The following is a 26333-nucleotide window of genomic DNA, read 5'->3' on the forward strand; positions in this document are numbered from 1 at the left end:
TACATCACTAATTCTGAAAGCAGAGATGTGTGGGAAAGAAAAGCATTTAAAATTGGGATTTCCTTTTATATACTGTGTACTTAAGGTTAAAATATGATAATTGCAAAATTTTTCTTGAACCAACAAGCTATTAAAAATGAAATGCTCAGAAACAAATATAGGGAAATCTCCCAAGTTTTTCTTTTTAAGTTTTCTTTGCTCCATCTCATCTCCCCATTTTGTTCTCTTAACAATGCTTATCATTATCTAAAATTAGCTTTTACTCTACTTTTAAAAATTGAAGTATAATTTGCATATACTTAAATCACCACTTGTATGTACAGAAAAGCACGTTCTTATCCCAAATTTTCTGTAAAATCAATCTCTGACAAATAGCAATTGTTAATTATCTTACTTGGATTTTCTCCTCACTGAGCACTGTAGAAAATTTTGCGCATAAAGACACAATAAGCTAAAATTGAGAAATTACGTAGTTGGCCTCTTTCTTCCTCCTAAAAGGAAGCAAGCTATTTCAATAGTGTACATGGATGCCCTCAAGTACACCATGAGAGTGCTGCAGAGAGACAAGAGTTGCTCTGCTCATCTCAATAACAGATGTAGAAGGCGATCTCGTTCAAAAGAGGCAATGCTAGGAGTGGAAAGAGGATGCATGGATGGGCTTGGAGGTTGGGGAAGATATGTGTTTGAACTAAAGACCTATTACTTATTGACCTCAGAGAAGTCACTTACCTCTCATTTGTAAAATTGACATTGTTATATATATATAATATATATATTATAAATATACCCTTGTTATATATATATATACCCTATATATATGTTATATATATATATATATATATATATACACACCCTTGTTATATAATGGTGAAGATTAAATATGATGTAGAAAAGACAGATACTGAATTAATTTCCAGTACAAGCAAGGAGATTAAACAGTAGTTGATGATGTCCGCATGCAGCCACCCTTGCTACCCCAGCCAGAGGCATCTCACTCTTCTCTGAATAGCTCTTGCAATCTCAGGCAACTGTTCGTGAAGAGATAGCCTCTGTGGTGAAAACTGGAGAAGCAGTACCTCACTGAAGGAGAAAAGAAACATCTCAGATGTTGTTTGCATCCTAGGGGAACCCAGAGAAAGACAGTCATTTCTTTCTCCCTTAGAAAGGTAATACTCTATCATACAGTTTTACCACAGTGGCTAGAAATTCTAGTCCAATTCTTTCCTTCGGCACAATTTGGGATGAGGAGGAAACTGAGGTAGGAAGCTCTCCGGTTCCTTCCCGAGGGTTTGGATTTAAGAGAAGGAAGGTATAGAGGGGGCTCTATAAACTCACCAAACACCTCTGCTCTGGCTGGATGTTCAGATTCACAAGGATGAGGAACCTGGTAGTGTTCTTTTCTCTATGCTTCCATAGTTGCTCTATTTTGACTCCTAAGAAGACTTCTTTTGAAAAACGCTGAGCTTTGTAAACTAAGGGGGAGAGGGATTCTTCCAACTTCACAGCATTATGAGTCACCCATGACCAGGGGCTGAAGTGGATGTGGCTGGTGCTGACTCTGCCAACCTACTCTGTGCCTGGGCCTCCCTGAAAGCTTGTAATTACAGAGATGTGCAATAATACAAAAGCAGAGGGAAATAAAAGATGACCCTAGACTTAAATCCTGCTTACCTTGGATTTAAAAAAAAAAAAAAAAAGAGACAATGATCACATATACATCACTTTTGCCCCTGGTAGAAGGCAAACTATTTGAGGAAACAGCCTTTGTCTCATTCACATCCTGTAGATTATAGCACCTCACATACAGAAGGTACTCAGGCTGACATCATATGCTCTTACGGCATGTATATTATAAGGAGGCAATATGTGTGGTGCAAAAAGACCTGGATCAGAAAAATTTAGGGTGTAGTTCTAGTCCTGGTACTGTTCAACCTATCTGGGCCTTCATTGCCTCAAAGTTAAAAAGTTAAATTTGATTATCTCTAATTCAACCTCCAGCTCTAAAGTGGAAGCGAGGGGGGAGGAGGGTGAGGGAAAGGAAGGGAAGGGAAGGGAAGGGAAGGGAAGGGAAGGGAAGGGAAGGGAAGGGAAAGGAAGGGAAGGAAGAGAGGGAGGGAGAGAGAGAGGGAAGAAGGAAGGAGAGAAAGGGTGCTTCCATCAGAGAAAATTCAATCACAGAAAACTCTTTAGGAAGCATACTTGTCAGTTAATGGCTTCAGAGAATGGGAAAGTCACTGTGACTGTTTCAAGACAAATTTTGGTAGAATAAGAAGGATTTGGGCCAAGAAAGAAATTTTCCATCCCAGCCAGATGCAAAAAAGAGACTGTGGATGAACATTGAAAATGAATGATTTCCAGTCATTCTGCAAGTTGGTCCTGGTCTGCTGAGTTAGCACATCTGTACCTTTTCTTTTCTTGGCCTGTGGTCATAGTGAAACTACTCTCTTTATTTGCTAAGTCCTGTAATTCGTAAGGTGAAGAGGCAAACCAGTCAGTTAAAATGCACAGCATCAGGAGTGTGCACTTCCATGGTTTTGAGTGGCTAGCCACTGCTCCATGGAATAATGCAGGAGAGAAAAGTCTTTTCCGAAATGCAGATAACAAGAATCTTATCTCACAGTAACAACCTCCAGCAATCAATTATGTTGCTACTAGCTGATCGTAGTAAGACATTTTTCAATACATGAAATTTATTTTAAAAGACAGCCTAGATCATATCTGTCCACTCAATTTCCACAAGCCCTAAATACTCCCTTCCCGTAAGTTCAAATGTGAACCAATATTTCTTTCAACTACTCCCTGTGCACTTCAACACCTAACTTGACTTTCCCCCCAATTAATGAACTGATTAATTAATTAATTAAAAATAAAATGCTACTTACTGGGCTCTTTCCTTCAGGAAAAGCTAAACTATCTGATGGTTCTCAGATGGAAGCAATTATCAATGTTTACTATAGTTGGTTTACTATAAAAATGTAAGATTCATTTCTGAAACATTATCCAAAGGATGGTACGTGGTAAACCCTATATAGGGAGGGGCACCTGGGTACCTCAGTTCCTTGAGCGTCCAACCCCTGCTCTCAGGGACCTGAGGCCAAACCCCATGTTGGGTTCCATGCTAAGCTTGCAGCTTACTTTAAAAAGAAAAAGTTTTTAAAAACTAGATACAGGGAAATAAAAGAAACACAAAGATACTTAGTAGCCTGCAGTCATAACCTCAGTCTTATTTTCTATGATCCCACAACTTGAAGACACTGCAAAATCTGGGAGACAGACACAGAATATCAGGCAGTAACATAAACCATGAGCAACAGAGTCTCCCTTTGTAGACAGAGCAAGTAGAGCACACACTATTAAAACACAATGACCTTCTAGAGATTAATTGAGAAGTCATTTCAATTTCTCAGTATGTACAGAATCCTCTAGAGGTAAAATTTACTCAGATTGGCTAATCTTTATTATGGTATCATTCAAGATTCAAAATATCTAACCAGTATCTTATACCATATTTAACATAAAACGGTAGAAATCAAATCCCAGTCCAAAGTCCCAATATGAATGCGAAGGGCCACTGTAACACTTTACAAGTGAAATTCAAGTTAAATAGCTTACTTAGAAAAAGTTAAAAGTTCCAAAGCAGAATTAGACCAAATGAATTTTTAATGTAGAGTACTATAAATAAAGCTGACTTTATATCAAAGACTAAAAGATCAATGCATTGGTTTAACTACCATCTAAATAATACCTCTTCCAAAATAAATAAATAAATAAATAAATAAATAAATAAATAAATAAATAATACCTCTTCCAATTTTTGAAGCATTTAGAACACAAGGAAAATGAGAAGAATGAGAGGGGATTAAAATATTTTTACTGCCCATCCTGTCATAGCTTACTCAGTGCTGGTAAACACAGGATTGATTTATTAGCTAGTATGAATATGGAATAACACGAACTCCCAGTCTATTCTTGAAACTTTATAAGATTCACTCACTCCTACTAACACTCCCTTTGCTAGCCACCCTCCCCTTGCAAAAACCTTTTCCCTGGTCTGGTTACAGATACCAGAACAAATTAGAAGCAAATCCTAGGAGTTCTGTCTATCCCTTAGACAAGTCACAAATGTAGACATTTTTTTCATTTCAGAAGGTCCATGATAAAATACTAGATAAAACTAGATAAAATTCAGGCCAGGGCACATAACCAAAAAGTGATAGCTATTGGGGCGCCTGGGTGGTGTAGTCAGCTGAGCGTCCAACTCTTGGTCTCAGCTCAGGTCAGGATCTCCGGGTTGTGAGATCAAGCCCTGTGATGGGTTTCACGCTCCGCGAGGGTACCCCAAAGTTTATCGCTTGAGTTTCTCAAAGCTCCTTCTGCCCCTCCCCCTCATCTCTCTCTCAAATAAATAAATAAATAAATAAATAAATAAATAAATAAATCTTTTTAAAAAGACATAAAAATAAAAACCAGGAGCTACAGCTACAGAGCCATGCCTGTATTTGGATACGGCAAAACCAAGTAGGTAAAGTGATTCATAGTGATCACAATGAATGATTTACAATTAAGGAAAACTATACCTCACATATGTAACCTTATAAGCAATGCAGTTTTGATCATAAATACTACTTGAGAGTAAGCAGAGCTCCCACAGGAATACAATGATGTTGAAAGATAAAAGTGATGACTACAGATGCAGTCCTTGAACTTCCTGGCGATCCTAGTGTAGTCATGACAGGTGACTTTTAGAACATCTTTATACTTATTGTAAATATGTAATTAAGGAACGTAAAGCTCATTGAAAAGTATCCAATTCCATGCAGACCAAGAGAATTAAAGCAAAATTTTCTTTTACATTTTAAAAAGAATTTTTTTAATTCCACAATTCCAATATTGCCTCAAGAACATCCTCTGTTACTTACAAAGTCTCTTACAAAGGTTTGCTAAGGAAGAATTTCTAAACAAGAGTTTTTTAATATAGTTCCCATATTGCAATGATTTTATTATATTAATATTGTTGTTTGAGAAAGATTACATTAAAATAAATGCTTTTATATGTGAATCCCTTCTGATTTGGTATCTGGATAGCTATTGCTATTTACAAAGATTATATATTTGAAATAGTTCTCTTTTAATAAAAAACCTGAAATCCAATTTATGTTATCAAAACTGTAAGATTGTTCAGAGTATCAAAAAACAAACCAGAGCCATTATTAACCAAAGCACTGAGTATAAACAGTGCAATTTAGAATAACACAAGTATATAATATAGTTTAATTACAAGTAAAATTCATCTTCAGTGTCAGCTAAAACAAGTTTTAAGTATTTTATGCAGTTACAAGTTCACAATGTTTTATCAAGTCTCTGATAGTCAGTGTGGTCCAGTATAATGGCCACTAGCCACATGTGACTAATGAGCATTTGAAGTGTGGCTTGTGTAACTGAGGAGCTGAATGTTAAATTCTATTTTATTTTAATTAATTTAAAATTAAATAGCTCCATGTGGCTAGTAGTTACTATATAGGACAGTGCAGTTCTGTACATCGAAAACTTATATGATTAATTCTGCTCTCCAAAGATACTAGTCAAGCTCAGCACTAAAGGTGATGCACTCGTTACCTATAAAGACTTAAACTTTAGGAATTTTTAATCTACCACTATATCCACAGTAATTGTCTGAATGCCTGAGTAATTGCTATATAAGTGACCAAATACATAATGCTAAAAGATAGGGGGGAATGGGAAAATATTCCTATTTTGTTCCTATTTTACTCTTTGCTAACCATGTGGATAATCTTCAAACAGGAGAGAATAGAACAAACCTGGTAGCAAATAGGCAAGACCAGTTTAAAATGTTGCTTTAGAATCTCTTGCTTTAAAATGCTTTAATACAGAGGCACTCGGGTGGCTCAGTCGGTTGAGCGTCTGACTTTTAACTCGTGGTTATCCTCAGGTCATGGTCTTAACTTATGAGATCAAGCCACAAGTCAGGTCTGCATTCAGGGTGGGGTCTGCTTGACATTCTTCACCCCATCCTCCACCCCACCTCCCACCCCCGCTTCCCCTCTGCTCCTCCCCATGCTGGCCCTCTATTAAATAAATAAATAAATAAATGAATAAATAAATAAATAAATAAATAAATAAATAAATAAATAAAATCTTTAAAATACTGTAATACAATATTTTTCCAAATAGGATCAATTGACAACATTTTAAACAAAATGTTGGCCAAGTTATAGAATACATTTAGTATTAGCATATTTTGAGTTACAATTAAGAATTATTAAACCGTTTGAGAGCTTTTGTATTTTAATTTTTGTTATCTTTAGCTCTAAGCACCCATGTTTTATTGTCGTGGGTTAATGAGAAAAAAAATAGATCACATTTGTGCTAAGTGAAAGAGAGAGATTATCAGAAAGAATATGATGGTGAAGGTTCTAGAGTGGCTCAAAGAGAAAAAAAAATTGGTGCCAGAAATGAGTTATTACTCAGCACATAGTGGTAAAACATATAGTATAGCTAATGATACTACTAGTTTGGCTACAGTTTTTAAAACATGTAATTGGAAAAAAAGCTATGACTTGCATTGAATTATTAGGTTTTTCTACATTCTCTTGTTAAATAATCAAGACTGCCTTGGACAGTGTTAGTTTTTATTCCTTCTTGTGCCATTATTTGTATTTTTAATACAAAATAAATGTATTTCTTTTCATGAAATTTTATTAGATTAACAAATACACTTTTGGCTTTTGGTAGACTGGAAAATCTCAGAAGCTAAATTGCGTATTTTCACCCAATGGTACATAAGAGAATGCTGATTTTATCAATGTCACATGGACAGGTTAAGAGATACTACTCACATAAAAGTACAATTCAGCCTCAGAAAATCATTTATTTTCACATAACTTAATATCTATAAAGTTTAAATAGGTTAATTTTATCGGGTTTGGGTATTTCATTTATAAATATATTTTCATTATATATGAATTATATGCACAAAAATTCCAGACACATTTTTTAAAAGATTTATTTATTTGCCTTAGAGGGAGAGAGAGAGAGAGAGAGGGAGAGAGAGAGAGGGAGAAAGAAAGAGCTACAGAAGAGGGGAGGGGCAGAGGGAGACAAACAGACTCCCTGCTGAGTGCAGATCCTGCCCCCAACCTCACCACACACACACAGGGTTTGATCCCAGGACCCAAAGATCATGATCTGAGCTGAAACCAAGAGCCAGAAACTCTACTGAGTGAGCCACTCAGGTGACCCCCAAATTCCAGACACTTTTATGTTTATGCATAAGCAATTAAAGTTAAAATAGAAATGATTTAAGTCAAAATTGGGGATTAACAAAAAGTTGTTTTGGTTTTTCATTGTTATTTGTTTCTTTTGGAAGAGTTTGGCTTAGTATTTTAGTTGTTTGGCTGGGTTGACGGTCACTCTAATGGCTGCCTATGACCTTCAGGAAGATATTTAAAATCTGTCACAAACTGAGCTCTGGCCACCTTCTCCAGCTCTTTCTCTTTCCTGACATGGACCCTGCATTCCAAACATGTCTACTTATCGAAATTCCCAGAAAGCTTCTTGTTCCCTCATATCTCCATGCTGTCCAATGCTCTTTCATCCCTTGGATTTATTTTTAATTAATTAATAAATATATCTATCTGCCTATCTATTTATTTAGTTTTGCCTTAGGCTACTGCCATACATTGCGCTGTATTCAAAATCACACTCGGTGCTGTGGTAAGCTTTCCCAGGTAGGTGTATTTTTCATATTTTCTCCTGGGACTACTGGTATTCCTCTCTCAAATGCTCTACATTGTACTGATATTTTAATTGTCCTATCACCCTATTTGTCCATGACCTCTTCAAGCCCAAGGATATGTATTTCCAGTGCCTAGCTGATTCTCAAATACACAGCAATCAATAGTTTTAAATGAGTAATAGTGGGGTGGTCGATCTAATGACTAGAAACTTCTGTACACCTAGAGAAATTATATCCTAGAAGACTAAAATATTTTGAAAATGTTATTATTAATCCATCTTCAATAATCTTTGGAGAATTACAGAGAACTAAAACATTGCCACAAGAATCAAGATGAGTAGATATTAGCCTAATTTCAAAAAGGGGGTACAAGTGAATTCTGGACACTTATATCCATGTCTAGATGTATTCGTTTTCTAGGGCTGCTACAACAGAGTACCCCAAATGTGGTGGTTTAAAACAACAGAATTTCTTTTCTCTTACAGTTCTGGAGAAAGAAGCTCTATATCAAAGTTTTGACAGGGCCATGCTCTCTCTGAAGGCTTAGAGCGAGAATCTGTTCCATGTCTTTCTCTTTGCTTCTGATATTACTGGCAATCCTTGGCATCCTGTACTTGTAGACACATCACAAAATCTCTGCCTGCACCATCACATGGCATTTTCCCTGTGTGTCTGTCTCTGTGTCTTTTCTCCTTCTATAACGATATCAGTTACACTGGATTAGGGCTAACCCTAATGACCTCATCCTAACTTGATTACAACTGCAAAGACCTCATTTCCAAATAAGGTCACATTCACATGGAAAATGAAATGGAAATTTCGGTACTTAACAAATGTTCAGTAAGAACAAAGGGATGCCAAACTGACAATATTTCCATTTGCTTTAAGGTTATTATACTGCTTTATCTGGCTAATGTCAAAGACATAGCATACTTTTATTTATATTTTAAAGATTTATTTATTTATTTATTCATGATAGACAGAGAGAGAGAGAGAGGAGAGAGAGAGAGAGAGGCAGAGACACAGGCAGAGGGAGAAGCAGGCTCCTCACAGGGAGCCCGATGTGGGACTCAACCCGGAACTCTGGGATCACGCCCTAAGCCGAAGGCAGACGCTCAAACGCTGAGCCACCCAGGCATCCTATATTGCATATTTTGTACATTATAAACCTTGATGGGTGGTCTGTAATGCTCTGTAGGATGCTATAATACATGCTTTGAAATTGTCTATTTTTATCAAAAAGTTATATGAGTATGTTTATCTAACTCACAGATGATTCAAAAATATAAAGGGCTGATAATATAGAAAAACAAAATGAATATTTGAGCACCTCTACAAAGAATTATGCTAGACTGATATTAAATTTAAATTAATTGAAGTGAACAAAAATACATGTGCCTATTCTTCTAATTCTGTAAACAGGAAAAATATGAAAAGAAGATTCACCAACCTGGTTCCAGCCCTCATTAAGACTATGAAATTCTGTTTTCCAAAATGCTTTCACTGGTGCTACTAATAATAGTATTTTATTTGCAGAGACGTTTATGACTGCAAATTATCAGGAGGTAGTGAACAAGTCCAGATAATCAACACTGACAGTACAAAATGAGCAAACAGGACAAACACTCTGAAGACCTTGGTCAATATTTCATAGGAAAACCTTGAAGAGAACATGACACCCAGGTGAGATTCTAGGCACTGTATGTATACGGTATCAGAATTGGAATCCTGATTGAAATTGAGAGATGTATAACTAAAATCAGCTTAATGAAGAAAATATACTGGTTTAAAAAACAAAAATGTAAGGAAAAATTTCAGCATCAGTCATTGTGGGATCCTAGAGTTCGAATAACATCACCAGGATTAAGGCTTCTCCTCTCCTCTCCCCTCCCCTCCCCTCCCCTTCCCTCCCCTCTCTCCCTCTCTCTCTTTCTTTCTTTCACTAGGTTTGCTTTCTTCTGCACTGGGTTTATTATACGAGAAACTCTCTCTAATGCCAACTTTCAGCAGCCTAGACTTAGACCCTGCAGCTCAATCATTTCAGTAAGGAGTGGGCACCTCAGTAATTCTAGCAAAAGTCTCAGGTCTAACACTCACTGACTCAAATTAGGTTAAAAGCCAGCAACAGACCTCATGATTCTGACACTAATTGGCAATCAAGAGTGGGGTTAAGGAAAGGGCAAAATTCATAGATTGCCATAGGAAAAGGATGGGAGAGCCTATAGATGCTAGGTAAACAAAAATAATAAATATCTATTGTATGTGCAGTCCTTTCCCTTCTGGTGCTAGAGGACATGTGATTCTTCACAGTTGTTACATATAATTCAGGCTCCATGGTTTTGAAACAATGCAAAGCAAAGACAAAAATAAAAACCAAACAAACAAAAAACACATATCACAGAAGATATTCTATTACAATGATAAGGATTAATCCTTCATATCCAATTAACTCTTGATCTTTTCCAGTTAAAAGCCATAAAAGCTTCAGTTAAAATGCATTTAAAGGGACACCTGGGTGGCTCAGTGGTTGAGCATCTGGCTTTGGCTCAGGGTGTAATCCTGGGGTCCCAGAATCAAGTCCCACATTGGGCTTCCTGGAGCCTGTTTCTCCGTGTGTGTGTGTGTGTGTGTGTGTGTGTGTGTGTGTGTGTGTGTCTCATGAATAAATAGATAAAATCTTTTAGGAGAAGATGGCGGAGGAGTAGGGATCCTCAACTCACCTGACCCACCAACTTACCTAGATTACTTTCAAACCATCCTGAAAACCTATGAATTCGACCTGAGATTTAAAGAGAGAACAGCTGGAATGCTACAGAGAGGATTTTCGCTTCTAACAAGAATCATCTAGAGTGAAATTTACTTAGGTCGTGGTTGATATTATTAACTCAGCCCACTAGTACAGCCACTCTACACTGAGGAATATGACTAGAAAGAAGAATTCATCACAAAAGAAGGAATAAAAAAAAGTACTCTCTGCCACAGAGTTACAGAATTTGGATTACAATTCGATGTCAGAAAGCCAATTCAGAAGCACAATTATAAAGCTACTGGTGGCTCTGGAAAAAAGCATAAAGGAATCATAAAAGACACTTCATGACTGCAAAATTTAGATCTAATCAGGCCAAAATTAAAACTCAATTAAATGAGATGCAATCCAAACTGGAGGTCCTAATGACGAGGGTTAATGAGGTAGAAGAAAGAGAGAGTGGCATAGAAGACAAATTGATGGCAAGGAAGGAAGCTGAGGAAAAAAGAGAAAAACAAATAAGAGACCATGAGGAAAGGTAAAGGGAAATTTATGATAGCCTAAAAAGGAAAAATCTGTATATAATTGGGGTTCCAAAGAATGCCCAGAGGGACAGAGGGCCAGAAAGCATATTTGAACAAATCATACCTGAGAACTTCCCTAATTTGGGGAGGGAAACACTCATTCAGATCCAAGAGAGAGAGATCCCCTCCCCAAAATCAATAAAAACTTCACATTTAATAATGAAACTTCAAATTCCAAATATAAAGAGAAAATCCTTAAAATAGCAAGAGACAAGAGATCCCTAACTTAAATATGGAGAAACATCAGATTAACAGCAGACCTTTCCACAGAGACCAAGCAGGCCAGGAAGGGCTGACAGGATATATTCAGGGTCCTAAATGAGAAGAACATGCAGCCAAGAATACTTTATCCAGCAAGGCTCTCATTCAGAATAGAAGGAGAGATAAAGAGCCACCAAATAGGCAGAAACTGAAACAATATGTGACCACCAAACCAGCTCTGCAAGAAATATTAAGAGGGACCCTGGAAAAGAAGGAGGAAACCGAAAGAAATAATCCACAAAAACAGGAACTGAATAGGTAATACGATGACATTAAATTCGTATCCTTCAGTAGTAACTCTGAACGTGAATGGGCTAATCCCATCTAAAGACGCAGGGTTTCGGACAGGATAAAAAAGTCTATTTGCTGTCTACAAGAGAGTCATTTAGCCTAAGGACACCTACAGCCTGAAAAAAAAAGGTTGGAGAACCATTTACTATTCAAATGGTCTTCAAAAGAAAGCTTGGGTAGTGAACCTCAAATTAGATAAATTAAAGTTTATCCCAAAAACTGTAGTAAGAGATGAAGAGGGACACTATATCATACTTAAAGGATATATCCAACAAGAGGACCTAACAATCATGAATATTTATGCCCCTAATGTGGAAGCTGCAAAGTATACCAATCAATTAATAACCAAAGTAAAGACACACTTAGATAATACACTAATAGTAGGAGACTTCAACACGCCACTTTCTGCAAATGACAGATTTTCTAACCACAACATCACCAAAGAAACAAGAGCTTTAAATGATACAGTAGACCAGATGGATTTCACAGATATATACAGAACTTTGCATCTGAATGCAACTGAATACACATTCTTCTTAAGTGCTCATGGAACTTCCTACAGAAGAGATCACACACTGGGTCACAAATCAGGTTTCAACTGATACCAAAGATTGGAGTTGTCCCCTGCATATTTTCAGGCCATAATGCTTTGAAACTTGAACTCAATCACAAGAAGTTTGGAAGAAACTCAGACACGTGGAGGTTAAAGAACATCCTGCTAAAGGATGGTCAACCAGGAAATTAGAGAAGAATTTAAAAGATTCATGGAAACTAATGAGAATGAAGAAACAACCATTTAAAATCTTTGGAGTACAGCAAAAGCAGTCCTAAGAGGGAAATACATTGCAATGCAAATATCCCTAAAAAATTGGAAAAACTCAAATACACAAGCTAACCTCACACCTGAAGGAACTGGAAAAAGAACAGCAAATAAAATCTACACCCAGCAGAAGAAGACAATTAATAAAGATTCGAGCAGAATTCAATGAAACAGAGAACAGAACTGTAGAACAGATCAATAAAACCAAGAGTTGGTTCTTTGAAAGAATTAATAAGATAGATAAACCATTAGCCAGCCTTATTAAAAAGAAAAAAGACTCCAATTAATAAACTCACAAATGAAAAAGGAGAGATCACAACCAATACCAAGGAAATACAAATGATTTTAAAAATGTATTATGAGCAGCTATACACCAATAAATTAGACAATCTAGAAGAAATGCATTTCTGGAAAACCACAAACTACCAAACTGTAACAGGAAGAGATAGAAAACCTAAACAGGCCAATCACCAGGGAGGAAATTGAAGCAGTCATCAAAAACTTCCCAAGATACAAAAGTCCAGGGCCAGATGGCTTCCCAAGGGAATTCTATCAAACGTTTAAAGAAGAAACAATATCTATTCTACTAAAGCTGTTCTGAAAGATAGAAAAGGGCAGAATACTTCCAAACTCGTTCTATGAGGCCAGCATCACCTTAATTCCAAAACCAGACAAAGACCCCACCAAAAAGGAGAATTATAGACCAATATCACTAATGAACCCAGTTGCAAAAATTCTCAACAAGATCCTAGCCAATAGATTCAACAGTACATTAAGAAGATTATTCACTATGACCAAGTGGGAATTTATCCCCAGGATGCAAGGCTGATTCAACAATTATAAAACAATCAACGTGATAGATCATATCAACAAGAGAAAAAACAAAAACCATATGATCCCCTCAATAGATGCAGAGAAAGCATTTGACAAAATACAGCATCCATTACTGATCAAAACTCTTCAGAGTGTAGGGATAGAGGGAACATTCCTCAGCATCTTAAAAGCTATCTACAAAAAGCCCACAGCAAATATTCTCAATGGGGAAACACTGGGAGCCTTTCCCCTAAGATCAGGAACACGACAGGGATGTCCACTCTCACCATTGCTATTCAACATAGTACTGGAAGTCCTAGCCTCAGCAATCAGACAACAAAAAGAAATAAAAGGCATTCAAATTGGCAAAGAAGAAGTTAAACTCTCCCTCTTTGCAGATGACATGATACTGTACATAAAAAACCCAAAAGACTCCACCCCAAGTTTGCTAGAATTCATACAGCAATTCGGCAGTGTGGCAGGACACAAAATCAATGCTCAGAAATCAGTGGCATTTCTATACACTAACAATGAGTCTAAGAAAGAGAAATTAAGGAGTCAATCCCATTACAATTGCACCCAAAAGCAGAAGATACCTAGGAATAAACCTAACCAAAGAGGTAAAGGATCTATACCCTAAAAACTATAGAACACTTCTGAAAGAAATTAAGGAAGACACAAAGAGATGGAAAAATATTCCATGCTCATGGAATGCAGAATTAATATTGTGAAAATGTCAATGTTACCCAGGGCAATTTACACGTTTAATGCAATCCCTATCAAAATACCATGGACTTTCTTCAGACAGTTAGAACAAATTATTTTAAGATTTGTGTGGAATCAAAAAAGACCCCGAATAGCCAGGGGAATTTTAAAAAAGAAAACCATATCTGGGGGCATCACAATGCCAGATTTCAGGTTGTACTACAAAGCTGTGGTCATCAAGACAGTGTGGGACTGGCACAAAAGCAGACACATAGATCAATGGAACAGAATAGAGAACCCAGAAGTGGACCCTCAACTTTATGGTCAACTAATATTCGATAAAGGAGGAAAGACTATCCACTGGAAGAAAGACAGTCTCTTCAATAAATGGTGCTGGGAAAGTTGGACATCCACATGCAGAAGAATGAAACTAGACCACTCTCTTGCACCAGACACAAAGATAAAGTCAGAATGGATGAAAGATCTAAATGTGAGACAAGATTCCCTCAGAATCCTAGAAGAGAACACAGGCAACACCCTTTTTGAACTTGGCCACAGTAACTTCTTGCAAGATACATCCACAAAAGCAAAAGAAACAAAAGCAAAAAGAAACTATTGGGACTTCATCAAGATAAGAAGCTTTTGCACAGCAAAGGATACAGTCAACAAAACTAAAAGACAACCTACAGAATGGGAGAAGATATTTGCAAATGATGTATCCGATAAAGGGCTAGTTTCCAAGATCTATAAAGAACTTATTAAACTCAACACCAAAGAAACAAACAATCCAATCATGAAATGGGCAAAAGACATGAAGAGAAATCTCACAGAGGAAGACATAGACATGGCCAACAAGCACATGAGAAAATGCTCTGCATCACTGGCCATCAGGGAAATACAAATCGAAACCACGATGAGATACCACCTCACACCACTGAGAATGGGGAAAATTAACAAGGCGGGAAACCACAAATGTTGGAGAGGATGTGGAGAAAGGGGAACCCTCTTACACTTTTGGTGGGAATGTGAACTGGTGCAGCCACTCTGGGAAACTGTGTGGAGGTTCCTCAAAGAGTTAAAAATAGACCTGCCCTATGACCCAGCAATTGCACTGCTGGGGATTTACCCCAAAGATACAGATGCAGTGAAATGCCAGGACACCTGCACCCCGATGTTTATAGCAGCAATGTTCACAATAGCCAAACTGTGGAAGGAGCCTCGGTGTCCATTGAAAGATGAATGGATAAAGAAGATGTGGTTTATGTATACAATGGAATATTCCTCAGCCATTAGAAACGACAGATACCCACCATTTGCTTCGACGTGGATGGAACTGGAGGGTATTATGCTGAGTGAAGTAAGTCAATCGGAGAAGGACAAACATTATATGTTCTCATTCATTTGGGGAATATAAATAATAGTGAAAGGGAATAGAAGGGAAGGGAGAAGAAATGTGTGGGAAATATCAGAAAGGGAGACAGAACATAAAGACTCCTAACTCTGGGAAACAAACTAGGGGTGGTGGAAGGGGAGGAGGGTGGAGGTAGCGGTGCCTGGGTGATGGGCACTTGGCGGGATGAGCACTGGGTGTTATTCTGTATGTTGGCAAATTGAACACCAATAAAAAATAAATTTATTATTAAAAAAAGAATTGATGAAGAAAATTTATAGCAATGTCAAAAGAAGTAGCTGATCATTCTTTACATCACGTTACTTCTAGGTATGCCTGGGTGGCTCAGGAGTTGAGTGTCTGCCTTCTGCTTAGGGCGTGATCTCAGAGTACAGGGATGGAGTCCCACTTTGGGCCCCCTGCATGGAACCTGTTTCTCCTTCTGCCTACATCTCTGCCTCTCTTTGTGTACCTCTCATGAATAAATAAATACAGTCTTTAAAAAAATAAATTTAAAAAAAATTTTAAAAGGGTTACTTCTACAGGAACAAGGGAAATTTCTCCAACTGAGAAAAAAAGCCACTGAAATATAGACATTAGTAGGGGCACATACCACCATGAGGAAATAAGGAAAAACCACTGACTAACCATTCAAAAAGGTACAGAATCAGGCAAGGAAACACATCTAATTCTACACCTGCCAGTGTCACTGCATCTAACTTACTGTCTACTAGGCTCTTCTACAAACCCTACTTAAAAAATCTCTTATAAATATTATTTTCACAACACAAGCTGCTTTACAAAAATTTGAAATGGTTCCCTGGTATTCAGTGCATTAAACCTAAATCTTCTGTCCTCAATTTTAAAGCCCTTTGTAACATATCTGCTCAGTAGCCAGTCTATTCACCATGGTCCCTAACACATACACTATGTCTTATTTTTATCATTTTATCATTTTATGATAAAAATACTCCATGGTCTTTTCTACTTCCAGAACTTTGCTCACACTGATTCTTTACTATGGTAAGAAGAATAAAGTCTCCACAAATATTTCCGTGTTCTAATCCCCAGAACCTGTAAACATGTTATCTTACGTGATAAAACGGACTTTGCAGATATCATTAAGGATCTTACAATGAAGAGACTATTCTGGATTACCCAGTTGGGCCCAAAATAATCAAAAGGTCCTTTTAACAAAGAGTCAGGAGGGTTCCAAGACAGATTCAGAGGTTACAGGGATGTGCATTAAAAATACAATAAAGGGCCACAAGCCAAAGAATGCAGTCTCTTGAAGCTAGAAAAGGAGGAATGGATTCTCTCCTAGGAGCCTCCAGAAGGAATGTAGCCCTACCATTCCTTTCATTTTAGCCTCATAAGACTAACCTCTAGAACTGCAAGCTAATAAATATGTGTTATTTTAGGGCACTGAGTTTTCAGTAATTTGTTATAACAGCAGTCAGAAACTAAAATATCTACCAACACCACCTTCACTAAATAATAATTTTCAACACCAGATTCTTTCTGAAGACTTCTCTGACCTTGTTCTTTTATGGACATGTCCTATATCAAGAGTTTAAATACAGAATGTTCTTTCTTTTTTAGTGTGTCTTAAGTAAACTCGAAAGCTCTTGACAGAGGGATCACCAGAGTTAATGCTTCCCATTCTCCACTGTAGTTATGCACTATGTGTACAATGCATGCCTGTTGGTTCTGTCATGTGGTCAGTCAGCCAACATTCATCCAGAGTATGATTCATACAAAGTAATGTGCCAGAACCTGTGAGACTTAGTAAAAAGAACAACTAACATTCTTATCCCCTAGAACACTATCTTGGGGGTTATAAAACACATACTCAACCAACTAAATTCAAATCCAGGACAGGCTAAGTAAAACAAGAGAGCTAAGAAGGAAAAGTTTTAGGAATTTAGATGTGGAAGAGTTTTCTCATGGGATTCAAAGATAATCTCACAGAGGAAGTGCCAAATTGTCCTACTTGTCTTTGGCACACTTATGTTTGATGTCCTTCCTTCCTATCTACTTCCCTCAAACTAATTATCTTCCTCATAACACTTTCTGGTATTTTTATTTGAAGATGACCCCAGTGAGCAAATGACTGGCCTCAGAAAACTATTCCTCTGAAATGGCTCTGACCTCTCTCCTCTTTACTCTTCAGTCTGTATCCACTGCCAAAGCCTATCACCTATATTTCCATCATGGTTACTACCATCTTCATGAGCATGCTCAGTTTTCATTAGAGGGAACCTCATACTCTCTCCTCAGTCCCCTCGCTATGCCCTGAGTGCAAAGTTTTACAAGCACTTATGAAACACTGACTTCTTTATTGAGAGACTGTATGTCAAGGTGGACCCATACGTTCTATATCAGTTAACCTAATTTTAAAAACTGATCTGTCATTGATTAGACTCCATAATAAAAAGTTGTCATTCATACTTCTTCAAAAGGTACTGAGTGTTTCATACAACAGGGGTTGCACTGTTGAAAAATTTGGGGAAAAGTGGTTTAAACAATTACAGAATCCTTTAGTATAGAGCTGCTCAGAGGCTTTATTACACTAAAGCACACAGTAAATCCACAAGGATGCAATATACCAAAAAGTTACTTTACCACAAAATCCTAGTTTTATTATTGCTGTTTATTAGTTTTGTTTTGGTTACATTCATATGAACAATTTTGCAGGCTGACAGTTCGAGAACTATCAATACAGGGAGGAAAGTTCTGAAATCACAGAGAACTAGCTCTTCCACTATCTGTGTGGCTAAAACTCCTGTGGACTGTAATCATTTCCCTATTTAAAATTGAAGGGGAAAATTAGATTATCTCTGAGGTTCCTTCCAGCTCTAACCTTCTATGATTCTATTTCCCCAGAATTAATCCAATTGCCCAGTGGTTTGGATTGTGTTCAGACAATGAACAACTTTCATTTTCAATTACACTTGATTCTAGAAAAGGCACCTCCATTTTAAATGTTGGAAGTCTTATAATAACTTCATGTGCATATAAAGCAGAGCTGCTTATAGCATCAACTGTATGTGAACATTGGCTATTCCATAAAGGTTCAAAGGATGAATAAATTACAAGTGATCTAATTATTGGTTATAAAACTGGAGTAGTCTTCAAAAGATGGCCATACTTTGGTCAATCTGACTTCATAAATTATTGTGTTTATTGTTTTTTTTTTTGGTTATTTTTACATATAGTCCATTACAACCCAGAATGATTACACAATTTCCTAGCTCAAATGCACAAAACTACAGACCAGTAAGCCTGCCTTAAAATATAGTATTCTAATTAAAATTTTATTACATATGAAAAGGGATAATACTGAAAATACCCATTTACCCATCATCCATCTAAAGAAATAAAATGTCAACAATATGTATGAAGCCCCTTAATACTTCTCTCTCTCAGATTATATTCTTCCTCTTCTCCTCAGAGGTAATCCACCATACTTACATCCAAAGTAAGACAAAGAGATAAACATGGAAAGCTTTAAAGTAAATACTACTGCAACCAATTCTACAGAATTGTCCAGAATAATTTCTGACATATCAATTTTATTCATTTCAAAATTATCTGCATGAATACATATTTTGTTTCATAGGATTTTTGAAATTTTAATCACTAATGAGGATGTACCTGCTATATATTGTTATATAACTTACCTGAAAATGAGTGGGGAGTGATACAAACGTCATCACAACATATGAGAAGAGCATCTGTTGGAAGCTTGTTCATAACATCCCAGATTTTGCCCTGATTTATCAATGGCAAAGCATGATGAGTCACTTCCCCCCATTGGAAATTTTTGCCAAGCCCTTTTCTTTCTCTCTTTTTCTCTCCCTCCCTATCCTTTCTCTCCCTCCCTTCAAGCTTCCAAGCTTCCAAGCTTCCTTCCTTCCTTCCTTCCTTCCTTCCTTCCTTCCTTCCTCCCTCCCTCCCTCCCTCCCTCCCTCCCTCCTTCCCTTCGTCCCTCCCTCCTTCCCTCATGTTTATTTGCCAAAAGAAAATAAAAATTAGCTCAGCTCTCCACACTCCATTTCAGTACATAATACCTGGAGGTGGGAGGTTTATAGATGCATCACCATCATCCAAGTGACCAAAGAATTTACTCGGGGTTATTACATAATTTGTGGAGATGCTAAAGAGAATATACAGTGAGTGGGATAGGACTTGCCTTGCTCAAAATAGAATCTTATATGAATCAAATTATTCAGATGATTTGTCAACTGTGCATTTCACTTTTCTCTAATGGCTCCAGTTTCTAAAATAATTCCTGTAAGAATTTAACATGGTCATGATGTGTAACAAGCAACTTAAATTAGAGTTTTGGGAGTAAGAAGAGAAAGGATTGTTTAAACAATCACTAAATTACCATTTCCCAAAGGTTAGGTTAAGATAAGATGTGTATTATAAGATTTAAAATATCTAGTGAGAACAAGTACAAAGTATTCCCTTAGGACATCACAAATCTAATCCAGAGGAAACTATCTTGGACCTAGGGCTGAGTATGGATGTTCATTCTCACTTGACAATATCTGCAATTTTCCCACTATCATTTCATAAAAAATTACACTTGTCAAAAATACACATTTTTGTCATTGAATTATCCCCAAAAGAATAAAATTTGTCTCTAGGGGGAAAAACCATATGCTTGGTAATAAAAGAGTATAAGATGGTAACCAACTCACATGTTGACTAGAGATGTGATGTTAAGACTGTATCAGTTCTGACCGCAAACTACAAAACTGATCTATGCTTCCACAATTCATCATTCAATCCCTTAGACTCACATCAGAGAAACACATGAAAACTGAGGGTCACCATTATTTAACTGGTAGACTGCCCTGTGTCATCTTCTCTGTGTACATAAGCCTGCATTTGGATAAGGAAAAATGACATTTGGATTTGATATTATATGTGGAAGGTACCCAGAGAAAGTGAATTCTTATTGAAGGGGATTAAGGTGACACTATCTAACCTTTTATACTCATTCTGTTCTGTGCCTGTAATAGCATCTTTTCAGTCCCACAGCTCTTAGAATAAGGCTTCATCTCACCCTGGAACCTAAAGATTTGCCATCTGCCTTTCATTTTTTGACTCTGCATCCATATCAACTCAACCAACAGAAGAGGAGACTTCCGGATATACTTATATCCACATGTATGATTTACACAAAGGATGTTTTTGTAATGGGTAGTGTATGTCCACAAAAGTGTACTCATTCATACCCTGACAATATTTACTGTGACTCAAAAGACAAAGATTATAGACACTGGGAATTAAGTGGTGAGCAAAACAACATGGACTCTATTTCCACAGACATGTCCCTCTGTTATGTCTAGAAGAGCTGATGATGCTATGACAACTAGAACAGACAATTTTACTAATCAGAGTTCAGGGAGGCTTCCCTGGACAGCCTGGTTAAATTTAGATCTAAAAGACTAACTGGAGCTAACTAGATGAATATTTATGAGAAGGATATCTCAGGCAAAGAGAAGGGCATTACAAATGCTCCAAGGTGAGGAAGACAAAAGAGAAAAAAAGGTGGTTGAGGAGGGGAAAGCAGGAACAGCTCAGGTATTAGCCCCATCCAATGACTTCATGGACAAGGATGAGCTGGCAAAGTAAACCAAGAGGAGCATGGAAAGAGAAAAAAAGGGCAGGAGGGGAGTTATAGAAACCAAAGGGAAAAACTGTCTCCAGACGTAGAGAGAATTTAATGAGTTGGTGTTGGGAAACAGAAAGGTGTGACGAGGACAAATGTTCTTGGAGATGGTTATTGTTTGTAAAAAGCTGTATTTTTTTCTTTTCTACAATATATAACCTTACTAAGAATAAACAAAGGAACTCCATGCCAGATCATCTTGTTTGAGCCCTTGGTTAGCTGTCAGTTTGCTTCTTATCAAAGGAGAATTTAAAATTTAAACTAAGACACTTAAGGTCTTAACTAAAATTTAAACTATGTTGCTTAGTTTTTTAACTACAAATTCAGTCTTTTCAAAAAATAGCTATACATATTCATGGCTCAACTCCTTGCCTGGTCAGTGACTCAATAATTTGCCTTCTCCTTTGCTACTTTTAAGACAAAGGTATCCTCAGAAAGTTTACTCCTGCAGGTAATAGGCTAAAAACACAGTCCATTAATTGGAAGGACCAATGGATGTTGGGATGCCTGGGTGGCTCAGTGGTTGAGTGTCTGCCTACAGCTTGGGGCATGATCCTGGGATCTAGGATCCAGTCCCGCATCGGGCTCCCTGCACGGGGAGCCTGCTTCTGCTCCCTCTGCCTATGTCTCTGCCTCTCTCTTTCTGTATCTCTCATGAATAAATAAATAAATGTTTAAAAAAAAAAAAAAAAGGAAGGACCAATGGATGAGAAACTATAAACTATATCCTCCTAAGCAATATATGGCATCAGCTCGAAACACATGGATTTGAGTAACTGATGGTGTTTGCTTCACTTTACATCTATGGTGATAATATTTATCAGGGTACCATTTTAATATTGTAGTAAAACAAACATAGTTGAATTCTCTGGTTATTTTGTACAGTGACTAAATCAAAAAACAGTATGTAGATACATTTTGTGTGCTACCCTGGCAGGGAAATGGTTGATATTTACATTAATGAGCAACCCCAAATACTTCAAGTATCCTGGTAGGAAAAGAAAACAGTCACATTTATGGGAAAATTCGATGCTCTAGAGTCAAGAGATCATGCTCAGGTAAGTGAGAGGAAAAAATAGATTCGTGAATGCTAAGTTTTCAAATGACAAGAATGTCATTGTCCATTACTAGCATACCTTCATTTAAACTAAAATATAAACTATTTTCTAATTATCTTCTGTTTTCAAAATTCCATGCTATTACTCCATTATATTAGGCCTTAGAGTAGGGGGCCAATGACACTAATTCCAGTTTCAACATCAAACCATATGATTCCATTTCTCTGGTAATAAAATGCGGATAGTTCTGTCATCCTATTTACTTCAGAAATGCTAGACAGATTATATGAGGTGGACATGTGTGGTACTCTGTGAAAATTTTTAAATATCTATAACAAATGTAATTTACTATAATCACTCCATGTAGTATATACTAAGCCAACCACATAAACGCAATTATTTTGAAAAATGCTTATACTTGCAAAATGTTATGACTGTCCATGAAATATGTGATTTTATGTTTCTCCAAATGAAAGAAGAACTTCTGAGAACATGTCAGCTTCATACGCACACACTCACATATTATCTAGAGAGAATTGCTGGAGGGGAAAGAAATGAAGCAGGACTTCTATTTCTCATGCTGTATTCCTTCTTCCCTTCTTCCTCATAGGGGAGCCATCACTGTTAACCGGGCATATTGCCATCCAGAACAGACAACATTTTATAGCTTCTCTTGCAGCCAAGAGAGATTGTTAGGCTAAATTCTGGTCAATGGGATGGAAGTTGAAACTTCATGTTTAATATGCCCTTAGAGTAAAAGGGTTCTTGAAGTAAAGGTTATCTGTTTCTTCCATCCCTCCATCCTTCCTGTTAGTTGGAATGTGTATATGATGCTGGAACTTAAGCCATAAAGAAGAGTCTAGAAGCTGAGGTAAAAGGAGCAAAAAGATAAAATATGTCTGGGTTCCTGGTACACAAATACCAGCTCTAGATGGCATACATATTTTTCATGGGAGAGAGAAATAAATTTTTTTATTTTGGGTCTTCAATTATTCACAGGCAAACCTCATCCTATCTGCATGCTATATATATTAGCTATATATATTCATTTATATGCATAATCATTTATAAGCACAAGCACAAATATTAATACATATGCATACACATATATGCACACACCTACTGCAAAAATGAAAGCAAAAGACTATGTCTGTTCTATTCAACCCTTTAGTGGAACAGATACTTTGAATGCAGAATGCCCCCCAAAATGCCTAGAGCATCAAGCTCTCCAAAATGACTTCTACACAGTCAATAAAAGAGTCACTAAAAATTCTAATTCCAAATCTGGTTTCATCACATCCCATCTTAAAATCCTCCAATGGCATTCTATTTCCTTGAAGATAAAGTCCAATAATATAGCAGGCACACAGGTCCTTCTTAAGGAAGTTCACTAGTCCTCTCCTGTGGCATCCCATACTCCAGCCTCACCTTGCCTCTCTGCCCTTACACTGAGAGGCATTCTTCCTACTTGGAATCCCTTACCCCAGTCTCTAAATCTAGCTGGCAGATGGCTAAGTATCCTTCAAAATTCAGCTCAAATCTCAGCTCCCCTAAATGTCTTTCCATGATACTCTTCCAAATCACTCCCCTGTTATCCTTGCTGGGTTGGTTCCATCAGGCTCCCTTAGGATTTCATGCATGTGTTTATTCTTTCAACAAAAATTTATCCACTGAATAGCAGGTACTATCAATCTCTATCATAATCATCAAATATATTGTGATTGATTTTATTTTATTTTTTATTTTTTGCTTTTTTAAAAAGATTTTATTTATTCATGAGAGACACAGAGAGAGAGAGAGAGGCACAGGCAGAGGGAGAAGCAGGTTCCATGCAGGGAGCCCGATGTGAGATTTGATCCTGGTACTCTGGGATCATGCCCTGAGCCGAAGGCAGACGCTCAACTGCTGAGCCAACCAGGTGTCCCCTGTGACTGATTTTCTAATCTGTTACCAACAGTCTTAAAGACTATAAATGGTATGTTTTCCAATTCCTTTCACGCTTATTGCCCTATACAGATGTTCAGGAATTGATTTTTTTTAATTTATTTTTTATTGGTGTTCAATTTACTAACATACAGAATAACCCCCAGTGCCCGTCACCCATTCACTCCCACCCCCCGCCCTCCTCCCCTTCCACCACCCCTAGTTCGTTTCCCAGAGTTAGCAGTCTTTACGTTCTGTCTCCCTTTCTGATATTTCCCACACATTTCTTCCCCCTTCCCTTATATTCCCTTTCACTATTATTTATATTCCCCAAATGAATGAGAACATATAATGTTTGTCCTTCTCCGACTGGCTTACTTCACTCAGCATAATACCCTCCAGTTCCATCCACGTTGAAGCAAATGGTGGGTATTTGTCATTTCTAATAGCTGAGTAATATTCCATTGTGGAAGGAGCCTCGGTGTCCAACGAAAGATGTATACAAAGGAATTGATTAACTGGTTAATTATCGGGAGTTGGCTCTACTCACGCTTCAGCTAGATGACCATCCAGTACCTTGTCAAGGTTCCTTGACTTCATTTATTTCATCGCCCTTCCTTTTTCCACTTACATGACCTCAATTAGATAGGATCATCCACAGACAAAGCTATCTTAAATCTCAAAATCTGAAAGCTGTCTTATTCATCCTTTCAGCCACCAAACATATACTTAAAGCAACCAATCTCCTGACTTCAAGTTCTTCTCCAGTCACCACATCCGTACACCTGCTTCACTTCCTTCCCTGCCCAGCATGGACCTCATTGCAAACACTTCAATCACCCTCTCTTGCACTTTAAATGCCCTCATTCCTCTCATCTCATCCTGTGTTGTGTCACACCTACCTCATCGTTATACCTGGTTCAAATCAATCACGTGTTTATAATGCTAGCTGTTCCTGGAATAAGAATAGGTAGCTGGTGACAGAGAAGACTTTTAGGTTAAGTGGAGGCATCAAAACTAAAGCAGATCATTTCTCCTTTCTAAAATATTCTAAGATCTTGACATTCAGTAAAAGCCATAGGATTAAGTCTCTCCAGTCAGAAGTAATACTAGTCTTGTATTCTCATTTTTCCACTAGAGATTGTCAACTGCTGCAATGTACAGTATCATCTTCATCTTCATCTGTCGGTAGGGCCAGAGTCCTGCCTAGTTCTTCATCAGCCTCTGATGGTTCTTACCCCAGTGACTCTATATAAATCACTTTAAAAGTTGCCTGAGAAAGTCTCTCTTTGAAGGGAAAGAAAATGAACAGTCACCGTACCTAACTACTATGCTCTTAAGGGTAAGTTGTCTGAAAAGAGTCTTGTAAAGATGTTCAGACCTAAAGCAGACTCTGAATGAGCACACTATCTTTTAGTTCAAAGGCTCTGCAAAGGAAATTCATCACTGCATAGGAAATTCATCATCGTGTGCTGTTGGGAAAGGAACACAATTGTTTTATTTCCCTTGCCTTTTGCTTTTGTTCAAGGGCTATACTTTTTCTTCTATAGCCAACAGGTATTTGTGCCACAATAAGTATAATGATTTAGTAAATGTCTAATTCATCATTTCTGGTTGCTGGATAGTATGGTTATGGCAACCTCCTGCTTGTCTCATATGAATAGTTGGAAAAGTTCATTTCTTTGGTGCTGTATTCTCTTTGATCATTGGAAAAGCAATTGATTTCCATTCCAATTTGGCATCTTGATGTATCCTCCTACTTTGGCCCATTCCCTACTTTAGAACAACCAATTCTTTTAAGATTTATTGAGGACAGGAAGAGCACCATGAGCTATAGATAGTACAAAATGGCTATTCAAGACAGCAAGAAAAGCTCTCTTCAAAGGTATGACATATAAGGTTGTATTTTAATACATTATTGTTTATTTTTTAAAGACTCAAATTGTCTATCAACTAAAAAGAAATTATTTGCAATGAATGGTATCTCTTCTTCACATAATACATATAAATTAAATGTATTAATTTATAGGTCCTCTCAATGTTTTTCATTGTCATATCTCTGGAGTTTGTATTTTCTATTCCTTATTCTTCTTGAAATTTAAAGTCACTTAACAATATTTCCTGAGTAAAATGTACTTTACCTCTTGTCTCTCACATTATACATTTCACAAAGAGGCATCATGTTTTTGGGTTTTTTCTTTTGTTTTTGTTTTGTGATTATTGGGTTTTAGGTTTGTTGTTGTTTTGTTTTTTTCCAGGATGAGCTCCCCTACTTTTAAAAGGTCCAGAAAAAAGCTTAA

The 26333-nt window shown here is 37.2% G+C and overlaps 1 protein-coding gene across 7 annotated transcripts in view; it reads right to left on the bottom strand.

Moving 5' to 3' along the window:
- GUCY1A2 (guanylate cyclase 1 soluble subunit alpha 2) overlaps window positions 1-26333 on the bottom strand; it is a 425713-nt gene that overhangs the window by 273183 nt on the left and 126197 nt on the right. The gene's annotated exons all lie outside the window — the stretch shown is intronic.

The sequence above is a fragment of the Canis aureus genome, chromosome 3, assembly GCF_053574225.1.
Source record: "Canis aureus isolate CA01 chromosome 3, VMU_Caureus_v.1.0, whole genome shotgun sequence".
In the NCBI taxonomy this organism is placed as follows: Eukaryota; Metazoa; Chordata; class Mammalia; order Carnivora; family Canidae; genus Canis; species Canis aureus.